The sequence below is a fragment of the Falco punctatus genome (genome assembly GCF_963210335.1).
Source record: "Falco punctatus genome assembly, chromosome: 9".
Lineage (NCBI taxonomy): Eukaryota > Metazoa > Chordata > Aves > Falconiformes > Falconidae > Falco > Falco punctatus.
Window position 1 is genome coordinate 19,553,832 of NC_137589.1, and position 26,322 is coordinate 19,580,153.

Consider the following 26,322-nt stretch of genomic DNA (forward strand, 5'->3'; position numbering starts at 1 on the left):
AAGAGCAATGAACCAGCACTGTAACTATTAACTATTTCCAGAAACACAAACCTCAGGCAGTCCTGCAAGAACACATTCTTTCCATGGCAGAGCAGATGGGCCATCATGAGGCACTTGTACCAGCACTCAGAAATCTTGTCTTCACACCAAAACCTTCAGGGTAGAGGCTGGAAGGAGGGAGTTCAAGCAGCTTCTCCAGAAAATCACACCCCTACCACCACAGCCAGCCCAACTCTAGCAACACAAGAACAAGAATGATTGTAAGAGGGAGAAAAGTGGTAATAAATATATTTTCTAAATGGTTTTCCTGCACTGTGCTGGGTCAAGAAGTCATAGCAGGCCTCTACTGCAAGCCAACAAGCACTGAAAGCTCCATCCTACCAGTCTGGAGACAGGTCTTTGGTGGCACTTTGTAACTTTGCTAATGTAGTTCTAAAGCAGAAATCTGGAGAGCTCTGGGCTACAGCATTCCCCCCAGATACTGGATAAAAGAGCAGTGCCTTTGCCCTGTCAGCACAAGTAGTCCTCACCATTCCTAGCCAAGGGGCTATCTAACGTGTGTGTGGAAACTCCAAGGACTGCCTCCAAGGTTTTTGGAAAGACTTGCCTGGACCACCAAGGGCAATGTTTCACCTATGGGCAGGCAAAAGTCAGCGTAAATACGTGCCGGTTGTTTACCTGCACATATGCACAGAATTATATATACATTTTATTGCAGGCATTTCATAACCCATCATCACATGCCCCAGGTAAGCCACCACTAAGACCCATCCCCAGCACTCCCAGCAAGACCCTGTCTCCTTGCTCTGCGAATTGAAACCACCGGATGCCAGCATGACTCCCCAAGCAAGCTGGAAAGTCACTTGAAGGTTGTGAGTGACCTTGAAGAGAGCTGGACATCGGCTTGTTGGCTGCAGCGGCAGAAGCGTGAAAATGTATTGCAGCCCTTGGGCAGCCTTCAGTTCTCATTTAAGCTGTTAATCAGAGGGGGAGAGGAAGGAGAGCAGCAGCAGCAGCTTTCCCCCGCGAGCCTGACTAAAAGTGTGAGTGGCACTGGAAGGGCCTTCAGGACACGGGTACGGGCTGGGGTGGGGGTGGGGAGGGCAAGTCAGCTCTGCCTTGCTGTGAGAAGGAAGGGCTGTAGGAGCCAACAGCACACATTTCCCTTATTCTTGTTAGTCCTTCCACAGACGGAGTTATTCCAGTAACTAGTTAGTCTTCCTGTGGTTTGTTTCACTGCTTAGGTGTGCGCAGCAGCTCTGTGGGTCTCTCCTCCGAGGGTGGCATCGCCCTCATCGTTCTGCTGGGCAGTTCAGGACCACCCTGTAACAAGGACCATTTTTTCCATCCTGCCATCTCTGTGTCATGGTAAGAAGGATGCAGCATCAGGACCTTTCTGCTTTCAGTCTGCATGTCACTGTGCCACTGACAGCATCTGCTGTCCCCAGCATCCTTGAGAAACAGCACAGCTCCTGTGGGGACGTCGGGCCATGAAGCTGTTGTAAAGGGACAGAGAGGGACACAGGCACAGACTCTGCCTCTCAGAGGAATAAGGGTGGTGACCTGCCCTACCAAGGTGACTAAATACAGGTAGGATGCTCTAAGGGAGAGCAAGCAGAGTTTGAGCAGAGCACCAGAGAAGCCACCTCCCCACTCACCTGGGCCGTTTACCCTTCTCCAGCACTGCAAGGGTTAAAATGAGTCTATTACTGTTTGCTTGTCACTTTGTCGCTGATCTAATGACCATCGATAATAGCTGAATAAGAATTGATGGAGAGATGGATTTAATTAACCCTGGTGTCAGCAGCTAGCATTGCTGTCTGTTTGTGTTAATGGAGCAGCTCAGGAGAAAAACTCTTGAGCTTTGGTGGCTCAGCCTGCGGCAAGTAAAACACTCCTATTCATCAGCTGCACCCTCCAGGTATACCAGGGAGTGCCACATGGAAATTGCTTCCTCCTTCCCCCAAAAGAATAAAATAATCACCTACTTGGTTGCACTCTGAATCCCGGGCTTCACCTGCCACCCCATCGCCGCCTCCCCCCCAGCCTGCTGCTGCGGCAGTGTGGGTAAGGTCTCAGCAGGGTGGATCGGAGTCTGGGACTGCCTGGGAAAACTGTGCTGATATCAGGAGGATGGAGATCTTTATTTAACAGGGGAATGGGTGCAAGGGAGCTTGCTAGGGGGGCATCAGCACAAAGGCAAGAACCTCTTGGTGTCATCTGAAGGTGCAGGTGCCGGGTCAGGGATGCAGGCAGAGAGGCTTCCCCAGCAAACCAGCCTGCCCTGCATCCCAATGGACCCTCCTGAAGTCCTGCTCTTTCCAAAATCCAGGTGTTGCACACACTCCAGTGGGATTTATCCTCCTCTTCTGGGTTTCAAGCCAGCCATTTGGGAGCCTGCTTCAGCCTCACGGCATGGCACCCCCTGACCACTCGGTCTGCATTGCAAGATCCTGCATGGTGCAGGTGCACAGCCCACATGAAGGCTGGAAACTCAGCCCAGACTGTCCCAGTTCCAGTCCCAGTCCCACTAATGAGGCCGGTCCTGCCCATTCCTTCATTACTGCTGGTAATTGGGAGGGAGAAAACTGCGTGGGCAGCCTGGTGCATAGGACACGTAGTGTCTGCCAGCTCCTTCCCTCTCTTCAGTCAACCTGCAGGTACAGCAGATGACAGCTCGTGTTGCTCACCATCCTCCTGCGCCCACCTTATTGGGAGGATCACGGGGGAAATGCCAGCCTGAAGGGACTGTGGGTGGGTGGCCCTTCTCACCTCATGGATGCCCACCCCCATTTACACATTTCTATATGCTTTGTAGCTGTGGTGGCGTGGACAAAGGCCTGGCAGCTCAGGGGACAGTGGCTCAGTGCGATGCCTCACACCGCAGCAGCATCCAGCTTCCCCAGGCTACCAAGCTTTGGCACCAGTTTTCTTGGGCAAGGCAGTAATGCAAGTGTGCGTGCAGGAGCAGCCCCCTCCCCAGGCGTGATCCAACAGGGAGACCTCTCAGGGCAGGCTTGGGGGGGGGGGGGGGTGTCGTCTGACGCCTGCGAGATTTTCTTCACACTTCCCCTTCCTCTCATTTTCAGCTGCAATTGCTTTTCGTGTTTAAACACAAGCCTGGCCCTGACCTGTGCTGGCGGGCAGGCAGGTCTGGATCCGTCCACGGTGCTGGGGATGCACGGGATGGTGCGGTGCCGGCGCAGCCCCCAGCCTGCCGGGCTGCTCCTCTGGGTGCTGCAGCCAGAGAGCCTGTCTGCTTGCTCTGTTGGACCAAGGTATTACTGTCTGAAGGAATAAGCTTTCCAGTGCAACGCCTTGCCAAGCTAAAAATATTCCTTCCAGTAAAAACGCTGGCTCCTGCTACCAGTGCTGTCTTGTGGCTGGCATTTCCAGGTAAGATGGGACACAGATCTTTCACCGTATGAGGTCAGTGAAAATAGCAGTTGTTGGCAAACTGAGTTCCTGCTGAGAAACGATGAGGTCAGCTTTTGGCTTTGGCACTGCATTTAGCATTTGCAGGGAACTCCGAGGGAGCAAATGTCTCAGCCAGGATTCCCACGGAAAAGAGGCATAGAAAACATGTGCGTGGACAAGTGAGGCAGAGAATATTGCTGGGGAGGTGAAAGCCAGTGTCAACAGAGATTAGGGTTTTGTTCCTACCCTTGGGCTTCGCTCCTCTGGCTGCAGAATGAAGATAACATCACCTAGTCACAGACAGGTGAGGAGTTTAATCCAGCAGTGGCTAATCGGGAGTTACTAAAGCCTTAACACCGCTCTCCAAGCAGCCCTTGGAGCATTTTGGGTCTGGCTTTGGAGAGCCGGTCTTAGCGATGCAATAGGACACGTGTGCCCCTCCCTCCCTGTCCCAAGATCTTTGTTCTACTAGACCAGCAGAGACCAGTAACCAAAATAGGCAAAGCTGGCAGTGTAATGCAGAATTGAGCCTGGCCTCCTGAACACAGTCCCCGAAGCAGAAAAATTCATCCTGCCATGGCAGGAATCAGGGAGCCTGGGAAGGATCCCAAGACTAAGCAACATCCTAAGTCCATCCTAGCCTGGCAGGGCTCCCAGCTGCCAAGCTGGGGCTGAGCAGAAGCCTTCCCCCTCCCCAAAAAGAAACCCCAAAGTAACACACATTTTCTTCTTTTAGCCTCGTCTGCCTGGTAGAACATCTAGTGACTGCCCACAGCTCGACTTCACCCCCAGCAAAAGACGTGCAAGGCACAAGCAAGGTCTGTCCTGCTCTGGAATAGTCTGAGCGTTTGGAAAGATGCTGATTTAGAGGGAAGCAGGTTTCCTGTTTTGCTCATCCCCATCCCAGACAGAAAGTGCCTTTGCCAAGTACATCTTCAAATCTCTGCCAGTAACCTGCAGTCATAGAATACATGAGGCTGGGGAAAAAAATCCAACCCACCACCTAAAACCCAACAAAATTTAATTTTGAAGACCCAGCTAGTCTTATAGCTCTTCAGCCATGGGAGCAGGTGAGCCAATAATAAAATCAACTGCCCAGAGAGGAAATGAATATTGGGTTTTGTTCCAAATGGATGAGTTCAGCCAGAGTCTGAAAAAGGGAAAATAATAATAATAATAATAAAAAAAAAAGGGTAGGAATTGTTCTGTGACAAACGTATTTTGACAATCTGGCTGAAAGGGCTGACAGAGTTATGGGTGAGGGGGAGGAATTACTGATCACTGAGTGTCATCTCACTTGTTTTTCTTGATTCAGCCTGGCCTTGCTAACAATGTGTGTCACTGCCCAGTGCTGGGAACATCCTTTGCTGAATGACACCTGGTGCTCTCTGAGGCAAAGCCCAGTTTCCTTCTGCAATATACCTGCCAACAGCACCAGCACCAGGGGTGCTGCAGGGGCTATCCGCCAGACGGGCTGGATCCGGGAAGGGCATGGGGTGGAGCAGCTGGGGTCTCTGGCCACACATCCCAGTGCATTTCTATCTGCAATGAGCCTCGAATCGCATCTCCTGGTTTTCCAGCTGGCTGAAGCCATCCAGTGCTTGGGGATGATGCCCTGTAATGGGCCTTTGGTGGCTGTGGAGGTGCTGAGCACTCCCGGTCTCTGCTGCCAGGGAAAAGTAGTGTGGTTTTCTACCACCATGGAGTCTTGCAGCTCAGTCTAGCACCCTTTGTGTTATGTCCCACATGAGCAAGTAAATCACAGTGAAGTCAAGGGAAAAGGCAGTTCCCTGTAAATGTTGTGTTCATTCTTCTCATCCTTACATGCTGAAGTGGGGCTCGAAGGTACCATGCTGGGTAAAGGGGGGAAGCGTAGGAGGATGGTGACTGGCTTGAGTTTGGCTCATCAAATGAAAACTAGAGCTGCTCAGGAGGAGGGGTGGCTGGCACAAGGCCTCCTGCTGTCTTTGCCAAGAAGGTGGGTGAAAATCTACCAAGCAGCAAAGGAGACCATCATGCTACCTGGCAAACACCAAAGCCGTTGACCAGAGCTGTGGCTTCCTGATAGTGTGGAGGTGCCCACTGCCTGCACCTGCGGGCACATCCACTATGTCGACTGTTGCCAACACTGGTCTTTCAGGCGAGTCACTAAAGATGGTGCTGTGCATTGATGGTTAATGTAGAAAACTCCCTCCCCACCGCAAAACCAGGGCGGTGTGTATTCACCAGGAATGGATTTAAGGGACTGGAGCCTTTCCTGCTGATGCTAAATGAACACTGTACTTACATTGACCTAAGTCCAAGGTCCCAAAGTACAAGGCTTTGGAGGCTGCCAGAGCCTGACGTCTGTTTCTGTGAGTAACAGGGCTGGAGGTGCCTGGTTTTGAATGGAGTCTGTGTTTCTGTAGTAGATATGGATGGGTGAGGTGTCTCTAATGTCTGCTACGGGCTGTGCTCCCTAGCTAAAAGTTATGTCTGGATTGGGGACCTTGGGGATTTTAAATGTCCCTTCTCAGTCTGAGCCGTGCAGCTCAGGGAGCAGCTCATGCAGTGACCAGTCCTCCCATGGCATCTATTACCTGGGAAAACCTGGATGGAGCCAAGATGTAAGAGCCCATTAATTTTAATTACCAGAAAAGCACCTCCCTTTGGAGCAGGACTCAGTGCCGACGTGGGCAAACCTGATGGCATTCCATGGCATTCAGAGAGGTTCCCTCTGGTTAAAGGATACCTGTCAAAGGCTGCATGAAGCCAAGCTGTGACCACACTCGGGGAGAAGGATGCTCCCCGTGACTTGTTGTGAGTCACTTTGAATCACCTGCCTCCACTTGCTGCTGCTGATTTACTACCCAGAGAGAATTCAGAATTATCAGCTGCTCATTCAAATTTTTCCCCTCTTAGAAGCCAGTATGAAAAATTTCCAGACTAGAGGGTCCTACGGCAGAAGTGGGTCCTACAGCATCTGTCTCTCTGGCTCTTCACTCTTTGCTAGGACTATTATCAATGCTGGCGAGTGGAGAACTTGAGATCTTCCTCCACCTTCCTGGTGTTTGTTTCCCCAGTTTGATTCTGCAGCTTTTCAGACAAATGCATTTATGCCTTGCTTCCCCACCGAGTGACATCTTTCAGGATATGTTTTCTGAGGGTCGGAGCAGGGCAACCTCCGAGAGAAAAGCACGATGCTTCTGAGATAAATAAAGCGCTCAGAGCAAAACCTCCTGGGGGGAGACAAGGGCGACATGAATTTCTCTCAAGGCTTGGGGGATGGTTCAGTGTTTCTAGGAACAACTGGCTTGTGTTTGCACTGACAATCATTAAATCGTGGGATGAAGTTCAACAAATTGAAGGTCAGGTTGTCTGGGATGGGAAGAGCTCCAGAAATTTCCAGTGATATATTTATATTTTTAAGCATTTGCCCATGACCGTCTCATGCAGGTCTTCCCCACTCAGCTTAATGTCTGTGCCCAACCCGGCCTTGGGAGAAAGAAATCCATCCATTCAGGTCGTTTTGGATAATTAGGGAGAGCAAAATAAACAAGCCCAGACACTTTTAGCTGTCCTGGTTGCTCCATTGCTCACTACAAGAAAACCACTGAAGTGCTGGAACGTGTCCAGGGAAGGGCAACGAGGCTGGTCAAGGGTCTGGGGCACAAGTCTGATGAGGAGTAGCTGAGGGAACTGGGGCTGTTTAGCCTGGAGAGGAGAAGGGTCAAGGAAGACCTTATCACTCTCTACACCTACCTGAAAGGAGGTTGTAGGCAGGTGGGGGTCGGTCTCTTCTCCCAAGTACCAAGCAATAGGACAAGAGGAAATGGCCTCAAGTTGCACCAGGAGAGGTTCGAATTGGATATCAGGAAAAATTTCTTCACCGAAAGAGTGGTCAAGCACTGGACCAGGCTGCCCAGGGAAGCGGGGGAGTCTCCATCCCTGGAGGTATTTAAAAGACATGTATATGTGGTGCTTAGGGACATGGTTTAGTGATGGACTTGGCAGCCCTGGGTTAATGGTTGGACTCTATGATCTTAATGGTGCTTTCCAACCTAAACAATTCCATGATTCTGCTCCCACGACCTTTCTTTGTGCTGTTACTCATTGGCCAAGCACAGGCGAAAAGGCAAAATAAAGCCAGTGCTCCTGTTTGTTTACCCTGATGGAGGTTATATGTTGAAACCTTGTAATTTCTCTCTCTGCTGGCGGATAGCGTCTGCTCATGATGACACTAAAGCTGCCCAAGGTCCTAAACAACAGCATTTTCCTCCAGCTCTGTGTGTGAACATCCTAAGGAAGAGCCCAGCCACCCCGCCCAGCACCTGGCTCCCCAGGGGCTGCTGGAGAGCAGCACTGACATCCAGTTACTTACTTTAGTTACCTTGGAGGATAAATGAAAGTGGTGCTGCCAGGTTTAATAACCCCTCATGCCCCACCAGCCGCTTCATGGGACACAGACCTTGTTAACATGCAAAATAATGTAAAGATGCAGGTGGGGTTCTGGCTGGTTAACCAGGAGATGCTTCAGTGAGAATTATCCAATTAAATCTCCATCTCTCCCTGGCTTTCATGCTTTTATTTCCCCCCTATTGTAGTGACATTATCAACCAAAGCAATAGACACAAGTCCTAATCGAGTGCTGTCCACATTAAGCAATCACCGCAGGCATCGGGTATGCCTGCACGTCCCTGCAGTGCTCGCCTGGGTCTCTGGGGTACCACTCTGGGGCTGCGGGGAGGCAAGGAAAGCTAACCAAAACCTAAATATATACACTGGCATGCACCGCGTAGTCTCAGGAGGGGCTGACCAGTGTTTTTTTTCTGTCTTCCTGATAGCACGGTTCCCTCTTTATTCAGCCCATCCTTTTCTCTTTTGCCACCACCCCATAAACAAGTCCGAGCACGGCACAAACAGGGGCTGCTGCTCTCCTTAAGTGCAGATGCTAAACCCTGCTCTTCCAAAAGAAAAAAAAAATAAACAACAAACAAAAACCAAACCCAAACGCAAACAAAAAAGAATTTTAAAAAAGGGCTAATACCTTTCCAGTCCTGCCTTGCAGCGAGAGCCATGGCCAGCACAGCACCAGGGTCTGGCCTCAGCCCGTCCCTGGAAAAGGCTTGTCCCTGCAGAGCTCTTCCCAGTGCGCCTGGCTGGGTGCAGGAGGAGCTGGCAGGGTCACACGACCTGGTTGCTGCATGACTTCTGTGGAGCCCCTCAGCCCCAAGTGTTTCCAATAACTGCCTGTCTTGACAACTACTTTTCTCCAAGCATTTCCACTGTATTTTTATTGAGAGCTTTCTGGTGAAATAAGAGCAAAAGAAATAAGAGCAATAGCAGCAGTTACCAGAGCCCCTGGAGCTAAAAAAATACAGCTTTGGAGTAAAGATTAGGTTCATTTTATTAGATGTACTACCTGTTTGCCGACAAAACACAGATTTCAGATGTGAAGCTGAAAAGTTTAAACAAGTTAACTCTTTTCTCACCCATCTGCTGAAGTAATGGTGTCTGGTGATGTGCCCGGGCAGCTGTGTGGTGGTGGGATGGCAGGTCCTGCAAGAGTGGGCTCGGTGACACAAAGCCGGGGCTGCTGTGCTGCCCCCAGGACTGAGCTCTGGGTGCAGGTGGTGTCTCTGTGTCCCTGCCCTGGCACTCGGTGGGGGTACAGATGCAGCCCACCAATGCATCCACAGAGGGGGCTGCAGGTGAAGCAGAGGTAGTAGCATCCACCTTCCCTGCCAGGAGCTGGGATCACAGCTTAAGCCTTTCCCCTGGAGACAAGGCTGGTGGCCAGGTGGGAGGGGGCTGCAGGAGCCTGTCTCCTATGGGAGGGGACCCTGCTCTGCCTGGCCATCCCACGACGGCGGCCCATGCCATGGGATTTCCTCCTCCTTAGCTGTGTGTGTGATCACAGCAAGTCCCTCTCCACAGGAGCTGTGAGAGTGGCTAAAACTGAGCACAGCACTGAGGGAGACGACCCTCTTTCCTCTCCCCTGGCCTCCCCTCGCACCGGTGCAGCCATGCTGCCTGTGTCCTGCTGGGCACCGAACGTGGCTGGTAAAAGCAGCAGTGAAGGAAATCACATCAACCGCCCCAGCCAAGGCGATAATTTGTTTCTGTGAGGCCATCTGACACCCAGCAAGAGCTTGGTCAGGGTGCCCAGCGGGAGAGCTGGGGTCCACAGAGGTGGAGATTGCCATCATGCCATGGGCTTTTCCCTCCATATCACCTCCTGAGCCCTCCCAGGAAGGTTTGCACCCCTTCATCCTGCCAGGAGGGCCTGAGCCCTGATGGATGCTAGAGTCAAACCAAACCATGCCAAAGAAACCTGGTGCTGAAGCATCCCAGCCTCTGGCATTGCCTCTCACCCCTACTCTGTGCACTTTTACTTTGTGAACAGAGGAGATTGGCAGCAGAGGGGAGGCAACTCCCTTGCTCAAGAGTCAGAGCAGGCTAGGCACCCTGAGATCTTTTTCCATCCCTGGGAAAAGAGAGATGCTGCTGGCTGAACACCCCAGGATCCCATGCCCGCTAGACATCGTAGGAAACAGAGCATCTGCACTCAGACAGCCCTGGCGTGGACCAGTGTTTTAAGCACCAGGTGATGTTACCCTGCTCCCAGCAAGCAGCCTGGACATCTCAGTTGCACCAGCAAAACGGGAGGTGACCTGAAATGGGAGGTGACCAGCAGAAATACTGGTTCCCACCCAAGTTTCACCCCAGCATGATTTGTTTATCCCATGCAAAAACCTAAAGTGTGTTTTGTTTGGGTTTTGGTTTTAGTGGGGTTTTTTTGTGTGTGTGTGTGGTTTTGTTTGTTTGTGGGTTATTTTTTTGGTTGGTTTTTTTTTTTTTTTTTTGGCCAGCATCTCACAAGAATGAGGCAGGTGAGAAGTATGGAGCAAAGAGCTTACCCAGGCAGTTAACAGAGCCAGGCTCAGGGGCTATGTTGAAACAGGATTCTCCCCGATGGCTGGGTGGGCAGGGAAGATGGAGCTTTTGGGGTGGGCAGCTCATTCTGAGTAATTTTGAGCTCATTTGGCCATGATGGAAGCTGAACACCACTGGGTGCATAGCTTGGGTTTGCCTTCTGACAAGAAAACAAAATTAAAGAGAGAAAACTCAGTCAAAGGGCTGGGGAAATGGAAGGAGAAAGCAGGATTCAGAAGTATAGCAGACACCTTTGGCATATGCTTTTTTTCCTACCTGCCTGGGTGTGGGTGGGAGGAAGGCTTCTTCCCTCCCTGAGAAAGAGAAGACCTTTGCTTTCTCTGTCTGTGTCTTTGAAATCACCCTTCCAAGGACAGCAAGTGCTGAAGGTAAGGCTGTGCCATCTTCAGCAGCTTGCATGACAGCTCAGAGCCGTGCCGGGGGGGCTGGTGAGTGCTGGCGAGCCATGCTGCTCCCCAGACCTCCTTCCTTCTGGAGGGAAAACCACGTCAAGCCCAAGGCAGAGAGCATCCTCGCTGTCCTGAGGAGGAGCTGGGACACTCTCCTGCTGCAAAACTGTCTGCCAGGGTATTTCAGTGGCCCTCCTGCTGCCTATCCAGCTGGGAAGGCAAGGGCAGGGTATGCCAAGGAGCCTGCCGCAGACTGCAAGTGGACCAGCAGGTGTGTTGGCAGGTCCTCTGCCATCAGCCCATCTCACTTTGGTACCCCAGACTGCTAGGTGCTGAGGCCATCCACAGGACCTAGGTTGTACCCAGCAAGCTGACTTTGCACAGGATGAGATGACGGGGAGCCCTCCGGGGTGCAGAAAGATGGTACTTGCCATCTGACAGCAAGTTTGTCCCTGATTTTAGAAGCTAGTGACCCACATCTCCCAGGTCTGCCAGGCACATACACAACCGACCAAAGGTAAAGGCATATACCTAAAGCAGAGATACATTTTGGCATACTTTTTGAAGAGCAAATGGGGCAATATTTGCTAGACATAAGGCAAGGAGGGGAGTGTCCGCCATACAGCATTCACATTATACACGGGTGTTTACCTTGCTTCAGGATCCTCATTTCTTTATCCTGGTCAGGTAAGCACTGGAAACAGTCACCTTCCCACGCTTGTAATTAAACCCTGTGACTTTTGTTCTAACACATACATGCATGTGTGCATGCATACATCCCCAGACACTGGTTCTTTCTCTCATCTTTAAGAACTATCCCAAAACGTCATTTTTTGCTCCAGATCAGTGATGCAGATGTTCACTGAGTAGCTGGTTATTTCCATGACAACAGAGTTTGTACTCCTCCTCCCCCCCCCCTTCCCCAGATGAAGAAAGGGGGGGAAAAAAATTAAAAATAAGCAATTTTAATAATGTCACGAAAAGCAGACAGGGGTATAAAAATCCATTAAAAGCTGGAGTAGTCCTCTCAATGGGAAGTGCTCCAACTCCTTCCCTTTCTGTTGCTCATGCTCTCCTCAACCCCCTGAAAGGTAACCTTTAAAACACACTCGGCAGTGTGGTACTTAAACCTCTGGCATTTACCTTCATTTCACTCTAGCTTTTATTTCTTTTGAGGGGAGAAGGGCTTTTATGTTGTAAGAGGACAAGTTGGTTTTTTCCTTCCCCTTGGCTTGATTATTTTTCCCCTCCTGTGCACGTGGTTTCTCCCTACCTCCCCGCTCTTGCTTTGTGGTCACCACCATCCATGCACACAGCCCCAGGGTGCCTGGACCCTAGCGCCCATGGCTGTAGGGAGAGCAAGAGGGAGAGCCAGCCTAGCATCCAAACCCAACACACACATCCAGAACACCCCAAGCTAACATTTTAACATCTTAAATGCAGGACAAAGGTGAGACAGATGATGCTGGAAAGGGAGCAGTGGCCTGGGGTCCCCAGTGGGCTGCAGGAGGGGACCCATGCCAAGAAGGCTGGGCTCCACAGGAGAGATGCTCAAGCCACAGCAGCTTTTTGGGGCTTTCCTTTTTACAGCAGTGTGCATGCATGCCTCAAAGTCCCATAGAAATGAAAAATCTGCAAACTCTCCTTAATATTCCTCCCCTTCAGCACCTCTGCCCACAAAGTAATCCTTCCTGACAAGGTACCTGCCAAATACCTGTCTTCAATGTGGTCTCAGAGAAACGCCACTTCTCTTGCTCCTCTCATCCATCTGTAACAAAAAGCTTGATGCTTGGATGTGGCACTGAATACAATGCTGCCTTGCAATCAGGGCTTTGCTTTAGGGTCCCCCTTGTAGTCTCCTATTTTTTTGGCCCATTAAGACCTGATAAGAACTAGACCCAGGAAGCTATCCAGCAGTAAATGCTTTGCGATGACTTTAGTACAGTCCTGTGAATCCTGGCATGGGCTTTTATGTCTCTTACTGAAGGGTATCTACATGTGCCAGTCACACCTGATCTTGATTTCATCACAGGCTGCTTACTACATTTGCTTTTTCTCCCACTGAAGACCCTGCTTCAGGAGTCATGTGATTAGCAGAGCATCTCTGTTCTCATTACAAAAGAAAATCTCGTATTTTCTAGGTTGGAGGAGAGCTTTAAAGCATGACCTAATTGTTCCTGGACTCCTGCAGACAAAGAAAGAGCCCAAACTATATTAATAAAAGGAAACTTGCCCATTTTTTCAAAACCATTCATTAATTTCAAGTGTGGCCCAGGAACAGAGACATGAATTATTCTTTCTTTCTAACCCAGCAGCACCTGTTATCTTGGGCTGACTCCATGCAATGTCTTGCACAGCAGGAAACCTGAGCAGCCCCAGCTCCCACACAGGCATCCCATACACCTAGGAGGGATGGGGGAAAGGTTCTTCCACCCCATAGCTGCACCTGGGAGATAGAAGCATTCCAAGGGTGACAAGGATACTCAAAAGCTACTCACCCTTCCCAGCCTTGTTTCTGCACCAGAGTTATGCCCTGGACTTCTCCTGCCTTACAGCCCAGGCAAAGGGACGTGGTTAAGAACAATAACATCAATGAAAAGGTATGGGTGTATATTTGCTGGGTCCTGATGGAGTCTCCTCCCCCCCCCCTTTTTTTTTTGTCCCCATCTGCCCACATCTCCTGATGTTAAGCAACAGTGGCCATGCTCAGGTGATGTAGATCTTTGAGTTTATATTAGGTATCACTGATTATTTTTAACCTCTGAGGAGCTCAGGTGGCTGATGCTCTCATCTCTTATGTGTCAGGCCTCCTGGGAAAGTAACTGGGGCTAACCCAGGTTTACAGCAGCAAGAGCCTGTTGGAAGACCCTGACTGGCATCAGCCCTGCAGTTAGCAAGAGAGGCTCAGACCGTGTGGATCCTAGAAAAGGCAAGATGAGGACAGCATGCAGAGCAAGGCTGGTGTCTCTACATCACCACCTCCAAACGCTTTCAGGCAGTGCCCGTACCACCCAGACTTCTCCACTAATCAGGGCACCAATTCCTGCAAATGAGCAACTTCACAAGTTCCACTGAAGACATGCTTTACCTCCCAGAGACACATTTGCTCTTTTATCCACTCCTACACCACAAGCAACACAGAACAGATTTGCAAAGCAGCTTTCAACTCTTTTTCATGCGCCCCAAATTTTCTGAGAGCAAGTTCCTACACTCTTTGGCCTGCAAACCTTTTCTGAACTGGCAACAGTCAGGTACCTTAACCCGGAGTTAGTAGTGATGCTTCCCTCCTCCTGCAGCTGACAGGCTCATGGAGCAGCCCCAGAATCTCCATCTCCTGTGACCACCATCAAGTATAAGGTCTCCTCAACTCATATTGAACAGTGATTCACTAGTTTTTCCAGTGTAACCTGGACCTGATGGAGCCAAACATTTGAGTTAATGAGTAAAGGCTTGGGGTTGGTGTTCTTGGGGGTGGGGTGGGGGCTTATGGGGGTTTTGCTTTTTAGGGGAGTGATACTCCTGGTTGGTAAAGATCAAATTTTGACCTGTTTGTGGCTCTGAATTAAAATAAGTCATCATAAAATGATCCATGCATCAGTCCACTCTGGGCTCTGACCAGCTTCAGGTACCAGCTGGTTTCCAGACTGCCGCTCTCTCTGGCTCAGGCCCAAAGATATATGGCAAACAATCAGCACTACAAATGGTCATGAAGAAAACAAGGCTCGCTAACTAATTGCAACAGATTAAAACACACTGAAACAAGTAAAACAAAATTATGCAGATCAGCCATCTCACAGCTGCTATGTGATGGACTTCTCTGCAGTTCTGCAGGTTGGACAGGGCAGACAAGCTTCCTGGTGAATGAGATTTCCTTGGGACACAATGCTGGTTCAAAGGGCTGTGCCATGTCTTGGGCTAGAACCAAATTAGATGCCTTCAGAAACCCTGCAGAGGAAAGATCATGGTCCCAATCCATCCCCTAGCCAGGCAGGCAAGTGCAAGAGGGACAAGCTGAGTTTTCTGGGTCTTGAATCAAAGAGAACAGGGCCACAATGGAGTCATGAGCAGAATAAAAGAAAAATCATCAGAGATGCTCTTCTCAGCAAAAGTGCCCAGGACAGCCAGGTGAACTAGATGACATATCAACCCGACTCAGTCATTTTTGCTGATCACCCAATCAGGGGAAACAGGATTTGAGCTGGATTTAGATGGTGCATCTTCTGGCCCTCCGGGCCAGGAGACAGTTTCATTCAAAGAAAGGAAACAAGAAGTACAAAGGTATGAAATTACCTGAAGGTTTTGTCTGAGTGTGATGGAATGGGGCTTTGGTGGCACTGGAGGGGAAGAAAAAAATGATAACAAGAGAAAATTTTGACTCTTCAGTGTTTGCAGAGATTAAATTGGAGCCTTCTGGACTGATCCATCGATTGCATTTCACTTCCACAAATAGTTGTGTGGCAGTACAAATTACAGAGGACGCAGAGTGCACATTTTTCAGCCATCCAGCAATTCACTCACTTATCAGCAAGGATCTCCTTAGAGCCAGCCACGACAGTTGGGCAGAAGGCTGGGATCTATTGGAATTCAATCCAAGGGAAAAGGCAGAAGTGGCTTCCTTCCTTTGTGCATGGCCCAGCTGAGGATCTCTAATGTGTTGTCAATGTGTCATTTCAAAACACTCAGGTACATGCCTAGCAGTGCATCAAGATGAACTTGGGCATACAGCAGCTCCTTAGTCCTGAGTATTTCCATTTCCAAAGAGCCCACTCACCATTCCCTTAACTCCTCAGAGGACATATAATATATGGCTGCATTTTTAATTCAAGACAAGACATAGCAGAAACACAAGAGGCTCTAAGACAAGTAATAGAAACCAGCGCAGACAAGGAGAGATTGATGGGTCAGGGACTGGCAGTTTCAGAAGGCAGCTGAGTGAGAAGGCCATAATAGAGCACAGACATAACGAATGGTCCTGGGAAGGTATTTTCCCTTTCTCACAGCATGAAAACATGGGGGAGTGAGAGGCTGATTTAAATTTTAAAGGGAAAAGATCTCTTTTTTGAGGGTGGTGGTGCTGATTTACTGCTGGAACTCTCTGCCTCAGGGTGCAGTGCCCTATGACACTCCAACCTTGATGGCTTCATGTGCAGACCTCTTGCCAGCTCTAGCATGACTGCCATACCTTGCTAACTCCTGGAGTTGCACAGGTATTAAATGCAAAGGTTAACAGAGAGGAGATGTTGGGAGGATGGTGGGGAGAGGAGGAACAGCTGAATTTTTTAAGATGCACCACGCTCTTTGGTGAAGCATCTCTCCAGTGCTTAACTAGGGCCTGAGCAATTTGGGGGGGTCTGGCTTGAAGGGTCCTGCCCACAGCATTCAGGCTTAGAGGCAGTAACAGAGGCTGTGTGGTATGAAATGGCTGCAAAGGAACTTGCCCAGAAATATAAAAATCAGCAAATATCTCCAAACATTGACTTCTGCCAATATATACATATACAATCAGCCAACAGGAATAATAACTGGCATAGCTACTGCTATACAAGCTGGTATCCAGATAAGGCCTTCCCTGCCAGGACTTGTGGTGCAAACTTCACCTTGCATTTGTGCTGGCAAAGTCTTCTCATGGCCAGTTTTCTCTTCTCCCTTTGATCAGTGGGCTTCTCCCACCATTACCTGCAAACAATGTGCTGCTGGAGATCCTCACTGGTACCTGTCCTGGAGCTGCCCATCACCACCCCAAGCCACTTTCAGAGATATCTTTTCTGGTTTTGCAGGTGAACTTCTGACACAGCACTAACATCTTGTTTTTCCTCCCTTGAAACTGCAAAGCTAGATTTCAAGTGAAAGCAGGGGTGTTTTACTGTAAAAGGTATCAGGCAGGGTAATGAGGCACTGTGGGAAGTGTCCTCGCAGATGTTACTAGGGTCACCTTACCATTTCTTTTTATCATTGCTAATATTTAATTTCACCTATTTCTAAGAGCTGTTAGCATCCTGGAAAGCCTCGGCCACGTGTGGAAAACCCAGTCATTCTCCAAACAGCAGAGAGCAGTGACAACTGTTCAGAGGGATAGGACCTTTCCAGTGAAGGCCAAAGGATGGATCACCCTGTTGTCAAGAGGGGAAGGATCACAAACAGACAATGAAAGTGTGTTGACCACATAACACAGTCTACCTGTTTGCACACTTTCCTCCTGAGGGGACAGATTTAAAGGCCTTTCAAAGGAGAGGCAAAGTCTATTAGTGTTATTGCCATTATATTAGCATCAATGACACAAGCTTTTAACCTTCACCCAAAGAAGCAGAAGATACCTATGGTACCAACTAAGATTTAATAAACGGAAAATAATTTCTAGCAGCTTAAACCACCTATTAGACACAGGCAATCTACTTCCGCTTCCTGGATGCCAAAACTTAGCACAAGACAGCAGTGAAACACGAGCTTTGCACGAACCCATGTAACTGGTGATACTGAGGCTGAAGGTATATTTTGACTGAGCAGAAGGGGCTGGGTGTCTTTCTCTGGCATTGTTCAGGTCCAGGCTCTGGAGGGATCACCAGGGGATGGGGGCTTCAGTGAAAAGTCAGCTTTCTTTTTTCTTTCCATCACATTTGTCCAGAAGGGCTGGGAGAGCACAATAGATGGACAGGATAAGGGAGCCTTCTGTTAATTCCACTTTAAACTCAATTTCCTTTCCTTTCTAATTAGAGCAGCAGGCATGTTTTAACAACTGATTATCTCTCCTGGGTAGTTGTATGTAACCTTCTTGGCTACTTCTTCCAGTTTCTCCAAACAAAGCTCTGCTGTGTTTGTAACATAGAAAAAGGGAATGAGGCAGAGCACAGGTGGTTTGGAGAATGCTCTGCCAGAAATCAGGACCAAAGTTTCCTTCTTCATTCCTAAAGGTGAAAACCAGAAGGTGTGCACACAGCTCTGCTGGGGGAGTGGGAGGGAACAGCATCAGAAAGCATAAAGCCCTGCCAGTATTGGTAGCAGAGCAGGGACATCAGCAAATTATTATTAAGGGCTATCTGAAAAAACACCCCACAACCCTCTGTGACAGGCACTCAATTCTCACAGCCATGCTACAGCTGCTGTACCTCCTACCTGTGCATCCAACAGTGCTCAGGCAACACAGCTTTTCCCAGCAGCTCTGGGGGCCCCAAGCACCAACATCTCCAATCCACCAGATGCTGAGACCAACAGCAGCATCCACAAGCCTCCTTTAAAGCTGATCATAGGGCTAGGATGCAGCTGAAGGGGTCACAGCCCAGGTCTGGCTAAAAGCTCTGCAGGTGGACGTGGTTATCGCTAACAGGCAACAGAAAGGCAGGGACGGAGTGTCACTGGTGCCTCTCTTCAGCACCTGGCTGTTTTCCCCCAATTAGCCAGGCTGGCTGCAGCTGATCCACCCGATATACTGTCTCCAAGAGCAGCAAGTCCTGCCAAGGGTTAAACACTGTCATTCCTTGCCTCCAAATTCAGCTTCTCACAGTAATTTCTTTGTTGTTTTTCTGGGATGTGTCATGCTTCTACTTGGCTTGCTTCTCCAACTGCGGGTGTGAGCGCTCGGCTCCTGCTGGAAAGTTGTGTTCCAGGGAAAGGGCAACGGACTGACACTGGAAAGTGGGTACTGAGACCCCCACCCTGACACCCCTGCCTTGGCATGGTGTGTCAAGGGCATAGCATGGCCAAACCCCGGCTCGCAGACCTGCACTTGCTTTGCACATGGGGAGCAGGGCTTGGCAGGGGACCGCGGTCCTGTGCCGAGTGGCAGCTCACTGAGTCGGTCCCCTGTCAATGTGCCACTCTGGCTGGCATGATGGAGCAGCGGCACTGCAAGCAGCACCCAAGCTTGCCAGCCTCCTGGCATCTCATTACATGTGTTTTTCCTCAAAGCTTTTAATTCTTCTTACTTTATTTTTCTCCCCTCTGAATAAACTCATTTGGGCAAAAATGACTCAGGCTGCAGAATTGAGCATCCAGCTCTCTCCTATGCCCAGGGCTGCCCCAATCCCTCTGCTGCCAGCGAAGGGCTGGGAAGCCACAAAGTCCCTCTTTCCGCCCTTCTTCCGTGCTGGCAGCTGATTCCCAGACCTAAGACGTAGTTTGTTTTCCCTTTTCCATGACCTCACCCCCGTTTCTCTTGGCACTGCCTCTCCTCTCGCCCAAGGGCACACGCCAGCCGCTGGCAGCACCCAGGGGTGTGTGTGTTTTTTCAGGAGAAGGGGTTTTTGGCACAAAACAAGGGTCTGCACCCAGGGATGTGCCGCTATTGCAGACACTTCATGTTGCCAGGATGACACTTTAAATAATCCTGTCCTTTTCATCACTGGGACCCAGATGGAAGTTCACAGGCTGTCATCCACCCATCCCACAATAAACACGAGGCCATGGAGAGAAAAGAGCAGGAAAATGAAAAGCAATGTAAATAACACCATTCCTAACTGAACCATTTTTTCCCCTCCAAAGTCCTGAACTGGTGCTTAAATTTCCTGCATCCCATAAAAACTCATTAAATAGTTTCAGTGCGACAACAGCGGTCATCTTGGTGGCATTTTCCTCCTTCAAAATGGGATGCGACAGCTTAGTGTTAATAAGTCCAAGAGGAATACTTATAAAATAAGATGGTGTGACATTGTGTTGTTAAAATAGCAGGTGAGCCGGCCCATTTGGAGAGCTTAATGGCCCCACGTTTTAAAAATATCTGTGCTACATTTTGCCCAACAGGTAATAAATCTGCAGCAGATATGGATTTTCCTGCCCGGGTGCTGCACTGAGCTCCAGCTCGGTCTCTGCACCCTGGGGGGATCTCAACACCTGCACAAAACCCTCCTGCTTTCCCTGCCCGGCACCTTTACTGCCGTGTTTTGGGGATGGTGGCTGCAAGGACAGTATCTCATGTGTGGTTGTGCAAAGGTGATTTTGGTGGAGGCAGCGGTCATCCCCATCCCCATCTAGGGGGTATTGCCCTGCTGCTGGATACTCCTTCTTCCCAAGTGTCTCCTTCGCTGGGGACAAACTTTTGGGGGATTAGCCAGGGCAAAGCTGCTCCCACCCAGGTCTCCTCTGCCCCAGTGACCTTCCTGTGCTTGATGCCAAAACCTCCTCCCGTGCAGATCCAGGGATGTACTGAAAACAGTCACCTCCGACAACAGCCAAACACGGTTCAGAGGAAGGACCCCGTGCTGTGAACTGAATATATAACCTGATGCTGCCGCATCCTGGGGCAGCACTCAGTCCCCTGCCGATCCTCCCCTCTCCACCTTGGCAGGGGTACTGGTGCCATCTCAGCAAGAGGATCCCATCACAAAACAGCTGCAAGTTTACTCCCTCCCACAGCACCAACGCTGCCCAGAGGCACCAGGAGCCGTTTTCATGGTGGGGATAAACAGATGCCACTGCTGGAAGTGGGAAATGGGAGCTCTCCTTGCATCCAGACATGCTGATAACACAGATCGGAGATCTTGGGGGGAGATCGGTTATTTTATTTTTATTTTTTACCTTGCACTATTTGCAAGAACTTAACACACAGCATGAAATCTTCCAACTGACAAGTGAAATTTAGTTAGCAGAGCTTCTATTATTCCCAATTTATTACTCCACTGGAGAGTTGTGCAGGCTTAAGGGCTGGAGAAAGGAAAACACAGGCACGCACACACGCACCAACAGAAGCCAGCAAACCAAACCCAAGGCTCCCACTGAATTATGACTCACAATTTATAAACCATTACGTGCAATGGATTTCAACTATATTTATTGCAATACGACTGCTAGCAGTTCAAAAATCAATTTGGTAAATGTGGAGGGAAAGGGCGAAATTATTAATACGTTTTATATAAACGCCGTAGCTTATCCTTTCCCTGGTAAATAACTGCAAGCCCTCTACTCGCTACAGGCAAGTTTACCATAAGGGATGGGATTTGCCCCAGGGTGCCCAGCACAAGTGGTTGGGAACGGGGAGGAGAAATGCACATGCTATAATAAAGGCAAGGTGCCATAACAGAAGAAGATGGAGGAGTGTTGGGGTAGGTGTGGAGATTACTTTTTTGGTGAATTGTTGAGGCAGGGAAGGGTCAGCTGGGATGAGGCAAAATGCATGTACGTGCAACGTCTGTGAAAGTGGACAGGTTTGAGGTTAAGGATGTGGGAGAAATGCTTTACAAATCCCAGCTCCAGCTGACGGGTGAGATGCTTCACCCCAGTTGGGTGGATAAAGAAAAATGTGGTGGGTATGACCCCCTCCAGCTGCCTGGCTATCACCCAGAGGTCTGTTTCCCTGCCTCCATAGGGACGTGTTCAGGTGGAGAAGACCTGGCATGACAGTAATCTGGCACATTAGGAGAAGCAGTGGCTCTTCATGATGCTCTGTGCCGCAGCACACTTGACCTGCTGTATCTAACCTGAGTTGCTTGAACACCTGAGTGGCTTTACCCCAACGCTAGCCCATGTCCAGGGCTGGTTTGAAGGAAGCGTGGCTTTCTTCTGCCTGACTGAGAGCAGTGGTAGTGCTGGGAGTCCAGGCAGACCCAGCACATGCCGTTAGGAAGCAATGAGACCAGAGATGCCCATGGAACCACCTGGAATGGGGACAGGGAGGCACGTGTATGGTGAGAGAATAGGAACACTGGGGTCACCTGCTACCCTGGCGCCACATCCAAAGTACAGCTGCAGAGAAGCAGACTGCAAATTTACGGAAAAGGCTTTGCCTGGCATTGTCAAGCAGTAAGATGTTGCTTCAAAATGTAAGATTGGGGAAAACAAAAGAAAACCAACACCCACCCTTGGTTAAGAGGTCCCATCTTCTAAGCTGGAGCACAGACAGGCATGGCGATTACCTCCTCCACGTACCCAACCAAAGGCCACGTGTTTCTCAGCACTGCACAGCAGTCATAAAGAGGCCAAAAGCTACGATATGTGAGAAAAGACAAGCTCATGGCCACGGTGAAGGTCCCTAAAAGGTGACATTGTCAGAAGGCCTGGAGAAGTAGGCTGCATCATCAAGGCAAGCAAATAATGCACAGACAAGGCACCCCAGGCAAGGGCTGGCAGCAATTCGCCGTACATGGGAACCAAGCAGTGACCAGGAAGGACCGCCATGTGGGAAGGGAGAAGATTCAATTTATACACAGGGAAGCGATGGGTGGAGATACCATCCTGTATCTGCACACCTTGCTTAGTGCTTTGGGAATCACAAGCCCAACTTTTTCATGAAAGCTCTGGAAAGATGTACGTAAGGTGGTGGCTGGTGCGCGTGTTGTTGAGCACCCTAGCTGTGGGAAATTGGGGCATCTGCTGTTAAAGGTTGGATGATACTGGCTTTTCCATTTTGGTGATCTGCAACCATATGGTGCACTCCAAACGAGAGGGTTTCTTCTCCAAATTAAGAAATGGAATGAAAAAACATGAGATTAGATGAGAAGCAGAGGGATGTTCTACACGTCTTTAATGATGACCTTTTTCCAAGTTTCTTCTGTAATGTTGGGAAGGAAACTTGCTTCTATTAAAAAACGGGTTTCTCATACGTTCCCGTGATTCCTGATGCTGGCACTTTAAATTACTCATTGCAAAGAGCCACCACGAAAATAGCGATACCAGGACTGAATATCCTTTGGGCAAATGTTGCAAATGCTGCCTGATGTGTTCATGTTAAAAAAATCATTCCTCTCCTTGGCACCTCTCCTCTGGCTGATCTTATGTAAAACATCTAACTAAGGAGAATTTCCCAGGCCTCGACAGAGGCCCGTCAGTGGGGCAGATCGAACCAGCAAGTTCACAGGTAATTATTTATGTGTGAACTCAATACAGCAAGATTAAATCTGAACTATGTTCTCTGCCAGGGTCTATTTTCCCTTGGAGTGATGTGTTACACAAGGCTTAATTGCTCAGGGAGGCAAAGGTTTGAAATGCTCCAAAATTTGCTAATCCTGTGTGTCCCCCGTCTCTCTCCAGGATGCATCCCACTTCACTGACTTCTGGCATGTTTAGGAAGGGAAAGAAAATGCCTTGTGATTTATGTGACCAGCTGCTGCCAATCTGCACAGCTTGCTTATTGAATGCCATAAGCCCAAGAACAAATTTTGAAGTGCCGAATGATTTCCAATAACTGGTTTACCTGAGGACATCGTGGGTCGCAGCATGTTCACAGGTGGTTTGCGAGAGGCAAGAGAAGTTCAATTCACTTATCAAGCTATTTGCATGGAATTATTTGCCAAGCTATATAGCTATACACATCACCCAGCAAAGTTTGGTGGTGGAGGTTTATCTGCATGACCCAAAGCCATCCTGGATTCAGCAAGATTTGTCCTTTTCTCCATGGGATGAATTGAAAGCAGAAATATCACAGTGGTCCTCAACCTGAATTGAGGTGTTTTGGCAGAGCCCATGGCTTGGGAACACTGTCAGAAGAGGATATTCTTCAAGCAGTAAAGAAGAATGATTCTTCACGCAACAGAGGGTGTTGGAGCACAAGACTACAGCCTAAGGGATGCCATGGATGTGTGGGCTCCAGGAGATATTGGACAAGATCATGGGTAAGGCTCCACTACAGACTCTTAAATACACAGAAGTTGTATTTGTCTTCGGGTATCCCCAAGGAAAATGCCTGCCATGGGCTGACGGTGAGGTTTGCCTCCTCTTCCCCTGACAAGTGAGACCCAGCAGCAGCAACCAGGGTTTTGGGGAAGAGGAGACCCATAATTTCATCCCCCATGCAAACCTGGGGCAGGGTGGCGAATCACTCAAATCAGATTTTGGCTCTCAGAAAACACACCTGCTTCTTGGGATGAATATCGCCATCCCTGCCTGCTCCTGCCTGTGCAGCCCAGCACTGCCCATGCTGAAAATGTTTTCTTGGCCTTTGCAATGTGAGATTAACTGGTTTTACAGCAATTGTTACTCACCATTAAGCTTGAACTACTTGGAATCTGGGAGAGAAGCTGGGCTTCCCGGCGTATCTCCTCTCCTTGCTCTAACCCTTTCCAGTCTGCTGCTTCCTTATGGCCACCTTGCTTACGAGCCACTGGGATGACTTTTGCTTTGTAGAAAGCAGAGCCGGCTCCTTCGTGCCCAGAATAAGGAGGATCCACTGAGGTATGTGACTTTCTTGAAGAAAAAGGGAACATTGACTTCTCAGCATTGCAAACTTTTCCCTTGTACTCATTCCCATGCATGGAGAGAAGAACATGGTTCATGGCCTTTGAGCTGCACAGAAGGAGCTGAGGCTGGGGCTGATGGGTGCCAGGAGCATTTAGGTGCCCACCTGATGGGCAGCTGAGGTGCAACTTCAGCCAAGGAAGGGGACTTGTGAAGGACGGGCTTGCTCAGCTGAGGTACCCATGTCAAAAATGCCCAGGCAGCTTCTGAGAAGGGGTGGAGGACTTTCAGCTCCTCTAGCTGCTCCTGACCCCTGTGGTCCACCACTGCTTGCATTCAGCAGTGGCTTGCTGAAAGAGCATTTGTTCAGCAAAGGTGGCAGGTGCTGAGAGTTTGTGCTCAGTCTCTGCAGGACTGAGTGTCGCACAGATGCCTGCCCACCCAGGCTCCCATCTAGCTACCTGCTTGGGCTGCCTTTCCAGTGCTCACGCGGTTGCATGCCTTGTTCCCCCTAGTTTTATGCATGCATTTTTCTATTGGTGCTGACAGACCCACCCAAGGGACACAACCAGAATTCACAGCTCCCCTTTGCCCTTCCCGTGCTTTCCCTTCACCCTCCCTCCATCCAGAGCGGTTTCAGCTCAGCACCAGGATGAGAAAAATGTGCCTTGTATAAGCCGTGACAGCTGATGACTTATGACATTTATCTTCCCTCCCGAGGAGGAAGGGAGAAGAGGCTCGTGGCTGGTTCCACCTAGGCTGCCAGGTTTCTCAATGCTGGGTTTAGCCCACGGGTGACAGTCACATTTTCACAGGCCAATGCAGTGACGTGCTGCAAATGCTTTAACGAGGGGCTCCCTGAAGTTTGGCTCCACATCTTTTTTACCCAGGTACAAGCATCACCTGTAAGCACTTGGAGACCACAGAGGGATACAGGTTGCCGTTGTCCCACGGAAACAGTTTCGCTACAATGAATAAAACTCTTCCAGACCTATTTGTTTATCTGCCCCTTCCTGGAGGACATGATAGCACATGGTTGGAAAGATGGGTGGTATCTGTTGCACGGGGCTGGAGTGAGGCAGGCAAGCAAGACTCCAGAGAAAGCGTCGCTGGCAGGGGCTGGGTTTCCCAAGCAGAGATGTCTGCTGGGCACTAAGGAGCTGCCGCTCCTCCCTTCAGCTGCTCAAAACCAGACACAGAAGTGATGCGGGTCTTTTCTCAAGTACATTCAGTGCCGCAAGGTCAGGATGTTCTGATGGAGCAGAAGGTCCCTGGGGAGAATTTTGACAGCAGAGCACAGAAGGGTGCGGGATGCGACGTGACCTGCTTCAGTCCCAGGTGGAAAGCAGCACTTTTCCAGGGTGCCATGGGACTGGTCCCCATCACAGGCAGTAGAACTGCTCCCTGAATCACCTGGCATCAGATGTTTCTGCGGGGAGGTTAACACCCTGAAAGCACCAGGAATAAACTTCATTCCCAAGGACAAAAGGGAAAAGGCAGGAGGGTCCTCCTGTTTGCTCCAAGCTGAGGGGCTGTGCTGGAGAACAGGCCAGCAGCACATACCATGGTAAAAGGCTACAAGGAAACTTGACCCTTTAAGGAGTTTTTTGACTTTCCTCCCCCTCCCCATGCCTACCTGCAAATGCCAACATTGTTGCTCTGCACCTTTCGTATCTCTGGTAATATGTTTGTGTAGGCTCACAGGGGGATGCAGTGAAGGTAGGGAGGAAAATCTGTTGGGTGTTACTAGGCAGCAAAATCACATCAGACTGGGATTCCCCAGAGAGCAAAACAGTTGGAGGTCAGGACCGCCTCTGTGGTGAGTACCGATGAGCCCTTCAGCTGAACCAGAAAGGCCTTTCTTACATCCTTACAGGCTTTTTCCTGCTGCAAAGTGCAGTACTATTGGAAATGTGCCTTTTTTTTTTGTTTTACTGGTAATGTGTTTTGTTGCTATAAACTCCCGCCTCCCTCCATTGAGTTTTTTAATACTTCTGACATTCTCCAAAATCTGTTTTCTGGTTGTCTCTCTGGTTTCTTCCTGTTTCTGAAAACAATGAAGATTTAAACCAAGCAAACTAACTGACCTTCCCCTGACCGATTTTTCTCTGAGGCTTTCACCTGAATAATTCTCTGCCGGCTTCCCATCAGTGGCTGTACCAACAGCCACCACAGGTATTGATCAAGGACTGAGTCACTTTTGAGCCAGCACAGACACTTGGAAAGAAAAAAAAAAAATAATAAAAAAAGTCCTCTAAAGGAAAATCTACCTAAGTACAAGAAAATAAGGAAAGAGAGGGCTAAAAGCATGTATTAAATGCAATACAATCTGGCTTTATAGAGAGCCCTTTGTAGGTAATTCCAAGTTGCCTTACACAAATTTAAAAATGATTAAAGGTAACACCTCCTTGAAAGAGCTATTCCATTTAGGGACGGTTATTCTTTTTTTATTCATGGTATTAATGCAGTGCCTTAAAGACCT

General features: G+C 49.4%; 2 protein-coding genes across 2 annotated transcripts in view; both read right to left on the minus strand.

Moving 5' to 3' along the window:
- Positions 1–24,887, minus strand: part of UNC5B (unc-5 netrin receptor B) — a 94,722-nt gene extending 69,835 nt beyond the window's left edge. Inside the window, exon 1 of the mRNA XM_080401296.1 lies at positions 52–24,887. The gene's annotated coding sequence lies outside the window, so the exon portion shown is untranslated. The remainder of the gene's footprint in view (positions 1–51) is intronic.
- SLC29A3 (solute carrier family 29 member 3) overlaps positions 1–26,322 on the minus strand; it is a 174,405-nt gene that overhangs the window by 85,334 nt on the left and 62,749 nt on the right. The gene's annotated exons all lie outside the window — the stretch shown is intronic.